Raw genomic sequence first — 13,518 nt, forward strand, 5'->3', positions numbered from 1 at the left:
GAAGAAAACAACATCATTAAGCATTTTAATTCCTCAATTTTGATATTAAAATAAGCACATTCATAGGGTATTAAGAAGGTTTCATTACATACCTTTGAAGATCCTATTCTTCAACGAAATACAGCTACAATCTTCTTCGATTCAGGCTGTGGACCACCACTAGAGCTTCCCTACTATTCTCTAGGAGCCTTAGATTAAGTTGTAGGACTCAAAACAAGCTTGAACATAGGGCATTTGGAGAAAAGGTTTTCCGATTTTTCAGCTTGTTCAAGAACAACTTCTTTAACTTTTAAAAACTCAGCAATTCAGCAATTGCATGTCCTTTTCAACTGAATCTCTTTTGTTTTTAAAACTATTAGCCCATGCTTTGAAGTCTTCATCCTAGGAAGACACCACCTACTTTGTGGAATTAGTGGATTATTGTGATTAAGGTGCTTTTAAATTGAGTGGTAAAATCCCACTTTGTGGTTTTCCCAAATTTCCATTTTGAATTTAATTTTAAATTTTAATTCTTTAATTAAACTTAAAATTTTATTAATTTTACAAAATTAATTCATAAATTTATTTTTCTAATAAAATTAATAATTAATAATTAATTAAATAATTTAATTAATTATATTAATTTAATATCAAATATTAAATTAATTTGTCATCAAATTCATCATCATGAATCCCTATTCATAAAATGAATATTTAAATCATATTTATATATTAATCAATTTTAGAGTTACATTTAATTCTAAAATTAAATGTATAATTATATCAGATATAATTTCTAATTCCCTTAATTCGAATTTGAACGTTTGAAATCAACTTATTATGCTATTCTAAGGCTAATTTCGTTTGTGAGCTAGTAGAGAGACCTAATGGACCTACAGATCATGGGCTCCAACGATTCAAGATTAATTGACTAAACTTTTTATACCGAATTAACCCTCATTCGTTAACTATCATGTCACTCCACTAAAGCCCAGTAGTTGTACTCCCCTCACTGTAGATATATTGTGTCCACTCAATATAACCATGATTAGTAAAATAACCCTTCACGGGTTGTTCGTAATAACGGCTGGGTCAAAAGGCTGCTTTACCTTTGAGATTACCTCTTGTTCTTTAAGTCTCACTAATCTTGTAATGAACAATTGGTTTGTGATCCAATCATCAAACCGAGTCCCTCTTGGGTTTATTAGAGGGTGGGGCCCCTTGTTCAAGACCCACAATCAACACTTAAAGGAACAACTTCTCCACTATCCCTAAAAGTAGGTAGAAGCGAATCTTGTCTTGCATCCTATGGCCCCAGTTATCTACCCGATCTTGACCTTGAAATGGAAGGCTTATTGAACCGGTGCTATTGAGCTAACCCTCACCCATGCAAATCTAAGGATAATCCTGAATAAACATGAGATCATAGTTAGCTTAGAATTAAGGTCAAGTTAACTAGGTCATCACTTTGAAATAGTCAGCCTTAAACAGTAAACAACGTTATAAAGTAAGAGTAACTTATTTTTTGGTTCGATCTTATGTAAACTCATTACACAGGACGCCCCTACTGCTCATGTCACCACATGAACAAATCAGGATCACTTTGTTTGTAGTACTTTACAACTCCTTGTAACAACTAAAAAGTGGGTCGCTTCTAATAGTATTACCAGAATAAGACACCCAACCTTGTTCGTATGCAATAGATCATTTTGCCTATTTACTCGAACCTGATCCACTCTTATGTCTCCACATAAAGTTCAAGTACTCATGTAACAGTAATGGATTTTTTAGTTTATTGGATTTATTTCTAAAACGAAATAAGCAATTCATATATTCAATATCAACTTTATCGATTTACAGAATCAGTTTATTGTTTACAAACCACGAGTTTTAGGGCATAAAACCCAACATGGATACGGTCCCCTTTGTATATTGATAAAAAAGATGTGATCTTAAAGACTTTCATGTGGAGATATGAAATTGGGGGCATCCTATGCAAAAGATGTTTGTATAATATTGGACTACGAAATAGTCACTTTTCTTTATAACAATTGTTTACTGCTAAAACTGACTATTTCAATTTGATGACCTAAAGTAACTCGATCTTAATTCTGAGCTAATTATGAACTTCTGTTTATTTGATTTATGCTTTAATCTTCATGGGTGAGAGTGACTCAACATTGCCGCTTAATAAGCTTCCCACTTTAGAGATAAGACCAGATAGATATCTGGCGACATAGTCTTGCAACATGGAATTCACTCCTACCCGTTTCAGGGTTAGTGGATAGGTTGTTCCCTTAAGTACTAACTCCTAGTCTTGAACAATGGGTTTTTCCCTCTCTACGGCGGAGAGGACTCGATTTATTGATGAGACCATAAACCAATTTTTCATTAGAAGATCAGTGGACATTTCAAGAGCAAGATGTATTACAGGGGTAAACCCATAATTTTGACCTACTTGTTAATATGAACAACCTTTGAAGGATAAACTTATTGATTATGGTTAAATCAAGTGGACAAAACTTTATCTATAGTGGGGAGAGTACAACTACTGAGTTATTGTGGTATGTCTCGGTAGTTATCAAATATTGATTAATATTGATTAATTATAACACATATGTTTTGAACTCTTCTGCTGCCTACGAAGGAAAACATAAGAGAAAAGAATGAGCAAAAAGCCAAGTGAGTGGTAAAAAAAACTACAACGAAAAAGCAAGAGGAAGAAGGCGGAAGAAATAATCTAGATGAATGAAAGAAAAAAAATTGATGAAAAAAATCGTAGTTGTGTCTAACGAAGAATAAGAGAAAGAAGCGAGAGGAACAAACACAAAGTGAGAGGAAGGAATAAGAATTCATGAGAGCACCAAACCTCACCCGCATTTTGGGGTCAAATAGGTACGCCCAACCGACATAAGCAAAAGGTTATTGTTCAAGAGTTTTTGAATCTTGGTATGTACAAATTTATTCACAAGATAGAGACTCACAACATAGTTAAGGAATGAGAATGAAATTCACAATGTATTAATCGAAGAACGTTGAAATGAGATTTGCCCAAATTGGATTCCCTTAATTGAATAACCGTTCAAATATTATGGACCAAAACATATATTTAAAGTATTAACAATATGAAATAAAACATCATGAAAACAACAACTATCAAGATATGAAAAAACAAAATAAAATTTGAATTCATAGCATATATGTCATGGGTATATTGTACATACCAGAGTTTCAGATTGATAAGAAAGGAAATGATGTCCCCAAGCACTTTTTCGAAAGTTTGCTGATCGACGAGGAACACCATTATCATTGAAAGAGGCATTATAATTCGATGCCATGGGATTTGATTCAACTTCTTCTTCTTCAAATGATATTTTCTTTTCTTTTCATGAAGATTTTGGTAAAATATATGCTTCTTTTGATAGAGTCTTTACTTGTGCTATGAATTAATTATTTTAATGAAATCTATAAGATGCATTGGATAAAGATAAGAAGGTGAAGATGTGATTGGTGTCAGAAGTGGATAACCCTTCAAAGAAATTTGATGGTGTAGAACAGTTTGGAACACATTTGGCAGATCCTTCAATAAACGTGTGCAAGAGCTATCTTAAATTTAATATTTCGGCATAGTGCTTCGCCACTGATATTCCAATGATCAAGTTAATAATCGTTTATAGGGAGAGATAGAAATTAGAGGGTATAGAGTTCATGGTGTATTTCAATGTACATCAAACGAGTATATAGAAATAGATTCCGTAACGGTTATTCGCTAATTAATTTCTCTGTCATTAATCAAACCGTTACTAAACATAGTAAATTTTCGGATTTCACTAATGACCCAAAAATGTGCAAGAATACAACACTTAAGCATAATCTTTACTTTTATATGGTCGACTTTCTCAAGCTCTATGGTCGTTCCACTGGGTCTATCTTTATACTGAGGTATTATGGTTCTTTGAACAATCTTATGGATCGGTCTCTATACTTAGAAAAATAAGTATTTACTACTTTCATCCACAACAGTTTCCCCAACTTTCCATCCAAGTTGTGTAAGTATAAATTAAATTAATCTTACGGGCCTTTGGTTCACTCGGCAAATTTTGTTGCGATTGCTTTATGCCTTATTATCTCGCATAATAACAATTTCAAACTCATTTTAAATAATGTGAAGTTGTAATCATTTACTGATTTAAAATCTTGTAGCCTTAAGTGCATCCACTTGTAATAAGCTTTAAGAAGAATAACTATTTTTTTATGATCGTACATCCCTTTCAAAAATTTTCACAAGATACAGGGATCTTTTATTATAAGATACTCCATTTTCAATCACTCGTGGATATGATGACGAAGAAAAATCATAGTTTTTGCTTTGTCCTCACTAGATGTCGTATTTTCTTTTTTAATTATTTCTCCCCAAGATTCATAGCATCCAAGTGGATTTCGACATTAAGTACACATGAAAAATAATTATTGTTGTTAATATCAAGGGCGGCAAATTCTAATTTTGTGAGATTTATCATGGCGGCACTATAATAAAATATTGTACTTATGTTAGAAATTTAATAGATATTGAATATGCAAAATAATATTAAATTTATTAATTATAACGTAGAGGGAAAAACTAACATACCTTTAGGACCTACCTTTAGTGGGAAAAATGACCGGAGCTCATTTTGATAACATATTGTGAAATTGAGTAGCACGACGGGAATACGAATATGGAGAAAAATAATATAATAATAATAATAAATATAATTTAAGATAAAAAGCTAAAATCATAAAATAACTAAAATTATAAAATTGGATAATAGAAAATTTAGTAGAATTTGAAGAGAATTTCTTACCAATGAGTGTGTGATTTTAAGTTCTACAAAATGCCACTATTTATACGTAAAGTGGCAAGTAAAATATAGACTTACATCAACACCAAGCATGAAGGTCAACTCCATTTTGATTAAATTCAATTTGATGACCTAAGGTAACTCGATCTTAATCCTGAGCTAACTATAAACTCCTGTTTATTCAAGTTATCCTTTAATCTTCATGGGTGAGAGTGACTCAACATTGCCACTCAATAAGTCTCCCACTTTAGAGGTAAGACCGGATAGATAGCTGAGGACATAGTCCTGCAACATGGAATTCATTCCTAACAGTTTCAGGATTAGTAGATAGGTTGTTCCTTTAAGTATTGACTCCTAGCCTTGAACAATGGGTTATGCCTTCTCTATGTCTGAGAAGACTCGATTTATTGATAGAACCATAAATCAATTGTTCATTAGAAGATCAGTAGAGAATTAAGAAGCAAGATGTATTACAGGGGTAAACTAGTAATTTTGACCTAGTTGTTAATATGGATAACCTTTGAAGGATCAACTTAATGATTATGGTTAAATCAAGTAGACAAAACTTTATCTATAGTGGGGAGAGTACAACTACTGAGCTATTGTGGTATGTCTCGGTAGTTAACGAATATTGATTAATATTGATTAATATTGATTAATTATATCACATATGCTTTGAACTCTTCTGCTACATGCGAAGGAAAAGAATGAGCTAAAAGCCAAGTAAGTGGTAAAAAAAACTACAACATCTCTTTCAACCCTTAATAGCAAAAGTGCAATAGCAACAAATCAACACCGCAAGGTTACTACTCAAACCTTAGGCTTGCACATATACGTTTCATGTTATCAATACACACTCGGCAGACAATTAGCTTTATATTCTTATGTGCACATAGCTCTACCTTGTGTAGGTTCATAAACTAGACTTGTCGATCCTCTGACCATTCTACATGAGGTTCTTTCCATAGGCTCAGGAGTTCAACCTTATGACGCCCTGACCATCCCATGAGATTCCGTTACAGGCTTAAAAACTAGGCCCTATGACCCCCTAAAAAAACTGTAGTATGTGGTGTATTCTTAATCACCATACAAATTACACATATGCATATGTACGAAAAATTACTACTACAAAAACAGTGTTTCTTGATGTTTTTTAAATATCAAGAATGACTTTTCTTGACGTTTTTAAAAACGTCAAGGAAGCCAGTGTCAAGAATGTTGATTTTCTTGATGTTTTAAAACTACAAGAAAAGTGACACTTGACATTTAAAAAAGTCAAGAAACACAAACACTTGACATGTTTGAAATGTCAAGAATATAGGCGTTCTTGACAAGAAAAAAAAGTCAAGAAATTTTGTGAACTTGACATTTAAAAAACGTCAAGAAACACAGACATTTGACATTTTTGAAATGTCAAGAATATGGGCATTATTGACAAGGAAAAAATGTCAATAAATTTTGTGAACTTGACATTTAAAAACGTCAATAAATTTGCTTGTAATTTTCTTAGAAAAATCTACAATGTTGGTGTTTTTACCTTAATTGCTCCTGTATTTTGATCCAATAACCACATTTGGTATATATATGACATATATTCATTAATCAAATAAACAATATACATGCATTGGCAAACTTATATATCAACAAAAAACCACCAATATCTCTTTATAGAAACTTAACTTCTTTAACATTGTCAATATATACAACCTAAGGAACATAATTCTAACAGTCAACCCAATATGAACAGTTTCAAAAAATACATTTCCAAAACTTCTATCAACAAAACCATCCATCTACCCACACATGTACCAATCCAAAACTATCCTCCCTCCCTCCCCGTGCATATTTGAATAATACCAAAAGATATTTACGCCTATATAGATATGAAGTAAATCTAGAAATTGATCAGCCAGAAAAAACACATCTAAAATGACCAACCACAATCACATGTAGCATCCTAAAAATTCAGCCAACTTTATCCGCACATCATCTAACTCAATTTGTGAGTACGGTTTCATTGTATCAATCTATAAACATAAAAGCCAAATATTATACTGGATTCTATTTTTCTCTATGCTATTTGAAATGTCGAAATAACGATAACATACCAAATCTGAGATGACAATACTTCTTTTGGTCACAATATCCCTCATATACCCCATGACGTAGTATCCACATTCGGTGCTCCCAACATGTAGAGGACACTATAGAGAAAAAACTAGTAAATAAGAATGAAGTAATCCATACGCACTAGATGTTTACTTAATATGACGAATAAGTAGTCATTGTTAATTTACACTTGTCTTTATTGTTCTCCATAAGGTTTGCTTTCGACCTTTTTTAATATTCTTTGAGATTGAAACATCGCAATTACCCTATTTGTCAAGAAATAAGCACAAATTATTTTAAAATAAAGTGCACTTTAAAACAAATACTACAAATGAAAAAGGTTAACTTACATGTTAGTTATATATCGTATATCTACCCAGGATGAATAAGGTTTGCTTCCGGCTTTAACAAAGCATTACTTAGTTCATAAAGCCCTAACAAATTAGACACATTGACATATCTAACTTTAGCAAGCATTTAATTAAAGAAAATTGGAAAGTTCATGCAAGCTCTCTAAAATTAAAGCCCTAACTTTGGAAAGTGGCAATCCCAACTTTGGCAAAGTGACAATCCCAACTTTGGCAAGTTATCTAAAATTCAATCTCATCCAAAAACAATATGAAACAAGAGTTTATTATGAGATTCAAGAATATACATGAGAGATTAAACCCTAACTTTGAAAGTTCAAGCCTCAAACTAAAAAAATCAAGCCCTAACTTTGAAAGTTCATGCCTCAAACAAAGAAAATCAAGCCCTAACTTTGAAAGGTCATGCCTCAAACTAAGAAAATTAATAATTAAACCTAATCTAAAAAAGATTAAGCCTAATCAAACCAAGAAAATCAAGACTTAAACCCAATCTAAATAAGAAAATCAAGATTAAGCCCTAACTTTGAAAGTTCACGCCTTAAATCTACTTACCTCAATGAAGAATCTCTTCAAGATTGATGGAATAACAAAGATGCATCAAAGGGAAGTGAAAAACCAAAAAGATTTCGAGTGTATTTGAAATAAAATCGACTAAATCTGCTGGAACTTCTTTTAAATCTTTCTGATAGCGTTGCAACACTACTAAAATAGTGTTGCAACGATGTTGAAGAGCGAGGAATTTTTTTGTCAAAACCCATAGCATTGCAACGCTAATGAGAGCGTTGGAACATTGCATGTGTGAGGTGCGCACATTTTTCAATTTTTCGTCAAAATATGTAGCGTTGCAATGCTACCCCATATATTCTTCAATTCTTGACGTTTTTAAAACGTCAAGAATCCATTAATTGAATTTGACATTTTAAAAACGTCAAGTACTGTATTTTCTAGGAAAAATGCACAAACCCCGCTTTTTAAAATAAATTCTTGACCTTTTTTTTTTTAAAATCACCTATTCTTTGACATTTTTTTTCATAAAAACATCAAGTATTTAAAATTGAAAACGTTAAGAAAGGTGATTTTTCTTGTAGTGAACTCATAACAACACTGAAGAAAATACAATTCGTAGTTTACGGGTTTTGCCCTTCTTCGAAGCCTTCTGGAAACCTGATGTTGGTGTTGATGCCCTAAATCTCGTAGGGTTTTGTAGTTTGTAAACACTTGTTTGAACAAACATTCTGTGATTTATACTATATGATATTTTATTCACATTGTCTATGAAATATTTGATATTTTAGTTGCATTAACCACACACTCATAAACTAAGATCCAATGTTATCGTTGTAACTTAAACATGTATGTGGAGACATACAAGTGGATCGTGTTTAAATGATAACCTAAATGGTTTGTAATATATGGATAAGGCTGAATATCTTATCCTGGTGACACTATGAGTATGGCATGCTTTGTAAGTGTTACAAATATTGTAAAGTACTACAAATGATTTCATCCTAATCATTCATGTATTAGACATGCGAGCGGAGATCTTCTATACAAAGGAGTTTGTATAAGACCGGATCACGAAATATTTAGTCTCGTTATATAACTTTGTTCATAATTGAGACTTTCATTTCACTAGGATGGCCATAGGTAACATGACTTTAATCCTGAGTGAGTTATGAACTCTTGCCTATGAGGGTTGTCCTTTGATTTGAGAGTAGCCAGATCGCCGACTCAATAAGCCTACCATTTTGGGGATTCATCTGATTGGGAAGCTAGAAACTTAGCTACACAAGATGGAATTTACTCCTTCCCCGAAACAGGGGTAAGTAGATAAATTGCTCCCTTAGGGACTAATTCCGAGTCTTAAACAATGTGGTGCCACACCCTCTTGGCTCGAGAGGGGTTTAGTCATAGTGGGACTATGATCTATTGTTCCTTAGAGGTATCAGTGGTATTTAAGGAGTTAGATGTAACTATAGAGGCAAAAAGGTAAATTGGCCTAGCTGTACTTACGAGCTATTTGTGAAGGGTCATCGTACTGTTGATTGGTTATATCCAATGAACACAAAAATATACCTGTAGTGAGAAGAGTGCAACTCTCAGTCTTTAGTGGAGTGCCCGACAGTTAACAGATGGTGGATAATATTATTAAAGAGTTTAGTCAATTATTCACGTACCATTGGAACTTTAAGCTACATGTTCATAAGGTCCCTTTGGTAGCTCAATGGATTCAAGGGAATTTGATTATATATGATATACTTAAATTAATTCAGTTATATATGATATAATTGATATAATGTATTTGATACATTATTGTTTGATTGGAGAAACTAATATTTGAATATGATTCAAATATATTTTCTATGAATTAGATTCATAATTATTAAATTTAATATAAATATGATTTATATTACATGCCATAAAATAGAAAAAGAACTATGGTTTGTATATTGTATATGATGCAATATTAAACTATCGGTTATAAATATAATATGATAAGTTAGTTATCATATTTATTTATTATTTGATAATTAAAAATATTTTTCTCAAATAACCACCCTTAGTGGATAGTTATTTGGTTTTATGGAGAAAATAGGATAAAATGAAAATAGTTTTCTAATGATTCCATGAGATATCAGATACACTATCGAGTTACTACACGAAAACATGGAGAGACTTACAATAGTTTCAATATCTAAACGATCGAGTAGCTAGTCTATGTGATAGACTTTCTCATCTATACGATGGTTCTGTCGTTTACTCGATCGTCTTCCTCCTTCATACAAAACCTTCCCTCTAACCAAAATAAGCCAGAGCCCATCACTCCTGGATTCTCACACCGAGAATACCAAGGTAATCTTGTGGCAGTGTCTGGTTTTTTGAGGATCGAGTTGCTACTTGTTGCTGTTTGAGGGAGATCGAGTTGTTTACTGTATTCGTGAACGATCGAGGGATATACTTGAAGAAGGGTTCTTCAAATTTATAATCTCTTATTATATGTATTTTATTCAAAACAAGTTGTAATTTAGTTTATAATGCATAATCTGTTCTGTATGATTGTAAATGTATAAGTTCATTCACAATGAAGTTTGGACAATCTGCTTCCGCTCAAAGATCCTCTGTACTTAGAGTTCCTTCAATTGGTATCAGAGCTAGGTTGTATTCTGATTTCCAAATTCCATTGCTGTACTGAATTTCGTTTATAGTCTTTGTGGGTTTTAACATTCTGCAATGCGTTTAAGTGTTAAGTGTTTTTGTGGATGTTGTTGATAGATATTTCGGGATAATTGTCTCTGTTTATGCTTTCCTTTCCTTTTACAAAATTTAATTTGTAAGGGCCCCTGCGTTTTTGGGCATAATAACTTGCAATCGAGTCTGTATTCCTTTAAATTTTTGAGTCGTTTATGAAGAAGCTTCAGACGCAAGGAGTTGTTGTTCGCTTCAAGGGAGAAGACGAAACGGTGGTCGCATTGTGTAGCTCAAGCAAGACGATTGTTTTGATTTGGCTATGCGATCCTATAGAAATGTTCAACTCGATCGTGTAGCATTTGCTAAACGATCACGTAGCTAATACTACATGATCGTGTAAAGAGTTTACTCGATCGTGTTGCGTTGAGTACATGATCGTGTAGACGCTCGGGGGTAAACGATCGTAGAGTATTTCATACTCGATGCAAGGCATGCGCGCTAAACGATCGTGTAGGCTATCATGCCCATCGCATTGTCTGTAGCTATGGGATCGCATGGTCTACGATACTCGGCACTTGCTAGTTGATCGTGTAGACTATCATGCTCATCGCATAGTCGTTAGCAACACGATCATATGACATGCGTTACTTAAAGCACGTTGCACGATCCCGTAGAATTTCATACTCATCACATAGTCCTTAGGCATGCGATCACCGCTACATGATCGTTTATACTCGATGTGCGTTACTCGACGATCAGAAGGGTTTGCTACACGATCAAGTGACGAGGCTTCTTGGCGGGCGGTTCAAGACCCGATTCACCTATTCGAACCGGTGGACTCGAATCTTTTGTAAGAGTTTAGCTTTTATTTTCAGTTTTGAGACAAGTTATCCCGAACCATCAATTTTTATTAAATGTGCATGTGATGTATATTTATATTTATGCCATAATGTATGTCATATAGTTTTAAAACCCACCATAGATTATACATTTAATTCGTGCATCATCTTTATATTATAAGTGTTATAATATATTAGTTTGCATGATTAAATTACTTAAAGCATGCTCATGCATCATATAATATAAGAGTTATAATATATTCATGCACTAAAGCATATCCATGCATCATTTATATTATAAATGTTATAATATAAGGTTGTTTGTTAGCATGTATGCTTAGTTCATTACTTATTATATAAAAGTTATATATTAATAATGAATTAACATTGCATGAAGCATGACACTTATGTTTATTTATAAAAGTTATAAATTCCTGATGTATATCTAGCTAGCAATGTAAATGGTTTTAATTGTTTCATTCTTTATAAGAGTTATAATTAATGAAGTTAGAAACTAAATAAATAAGAAAGAGTTGCATACACACCTTAGGTTTTAATCATATTTTATTTTTTTTTAAAATTGATTGAGATATACATAAGATCACGTTTCTAATATGATTAAAAACCTAAGTTTAATATTTTAATTCGGTTTAATATGTTTAAGTTGACTAATAAAAGATTAAATATGTAAAAAATGTATTTATAAGGGATCTTTTGGCTAAGGTTGGTTCTGGCTAGGCTGGGGTAATTAAGTCGATTGAAACGTCGAACCCCTACTTGGGAACCTACCTGGAAAAGTGAATTAGATAGATTTGTTACATGCATGCAAATTTGATGAAAGTTTGTTAAAGTGTTTAATAAGACTTGAATCAAACTTGTTTAATCATCAAAAGTAAGTGTTGTTTTGAGCAAATTAAACAAACCTCTTAGTTAAAATCAGTAGCCAGATTTTCTAAGTTAATGAATCCGTAGGTAGAACATTCAGTGAGAGGTAATTGGGGTATATGATACTTCACTTTACCTCTACACGTTTCTCCATTAAAAGTTCACACCGTAAGATCTATCCTCAGCCTCGAGGCACCCTGAAAGTGTCCCCCTATGGATGGTATTTGTGTAGGTTAATAACAAGGTGAATGGAGAGAATGTTGATAGTAACTGCGGGTGGGATGTGTGACAACATATCCATCGGTCTCTCTCATTAAGTTAGATAAAGTTTTAGTGCATCGCCTTGAGGCACCCTAGGAGTGTCCCCCTAAAGGACGGCTAGTTTACACAACTCTTTATCTGATCTCTAGAAATGGATGGGGTTGCTTTAGTCTCTTGTCCTAATCTGCTTTTTCCTACGGTTGACTCATCAGAATGGTACTCTAGGGCCTAAAATGAGGGGTTACACTTACACAAAATTGTTAAAGTTGTTAACAAATTTTGGACCGGACAATGGTGATTGTTAGATTAAGTTACAAGGAGTTGTTTCTGTCTAATGGTTGAGATTGTCTCATTCTAGTGAAGGGTACTTGATCATCCTACGGTGACTTTTGTCCTACCTCACTAGAGCATCATTGTAAAATATATGTCACTTAGGGTACAAAAGTACTATTTTGCTAAAACTTAATTAGTGTTAAAAGTGGTTTAGTGCAAGTAGACTTATTAAGTTTGTTCATTTTTCAACAATTTTAATAATGGCTACCGCTACTCTTTCACTTCTTTCCACTGATAAACTTGAAGGAACTCTTAACGAAGAGCATCCATGAGCACGTTTAGATCTTATATTATTATTGTTATATATTTTCTCCATATCTGTGTTCCCGTTGTGTTACTCAATTTCACAATACTTTTGTTATTTACTATTATTAATATTATCAAATAAAACTTAATCCATTTTTCTCCTGTGAGTTAAGTGTAACTCTCTACCTCCAATGTGCATGTTAAAAAACTAGTTTGGTAAAGGTCCTATAATGATGGAAGCAATGAAATGTTTGGTTGCTCCATCAACGAATGTGTGACCATCTTCCTGTTTATAGAAGAGGTCTGAGAGTCGTGCAAGATTCAACACACGTAAAAGGATTTCATTTGAAATGTTGTTAGATTTGGTATAGTCTTCTGTTATATCTTTCCATGCTTTAACCACTTCCTTTTCCAATTCAACTATGGTTTCTTCTTCTGATACTCCATGTTGTTTCATGTAGCATTCAA

At 33.0% G+C, this 13,518-nt stretch overlaps 1 long non-coding RNA gene across 1 annotated transcript; it reads right to left on the reverse strand.

Moving 5' to 3' along the window:
• On the reverse strand, positions 1 to 3,586 carry LOC150032394 (uncharacterized). Its single transcript, XR_016524310.1, has 2 exons — positions 3,204 to 3,586; positions 1 to 1,386 (listed from the first exon to the last, which is right to left on the reverse strand). It is a non-coding gene; the product is annotated as an uncharacterized LOC150032394 (long non-coding RNA).
• Positions 3,587 to 13,518: the final 9,932 nt, after the last annotated feature.

The sequence above is a fragment of the Benincasa hispida genome, chromosome 11 (genome assembly GCF_027475165.1).
Source record: "Benincasa hispida cultivar pf3 chromosome 11, pf3_genome.v1.1, whole genome shotgun sequence".
Classification (NCBI taxonomy): Eukaryota; Viridiplantae; Streptophyta; class Magnoliopsida; order Cucurbitales; family Cucurbitaceae; genus Benincasa; species Benincasa hispida.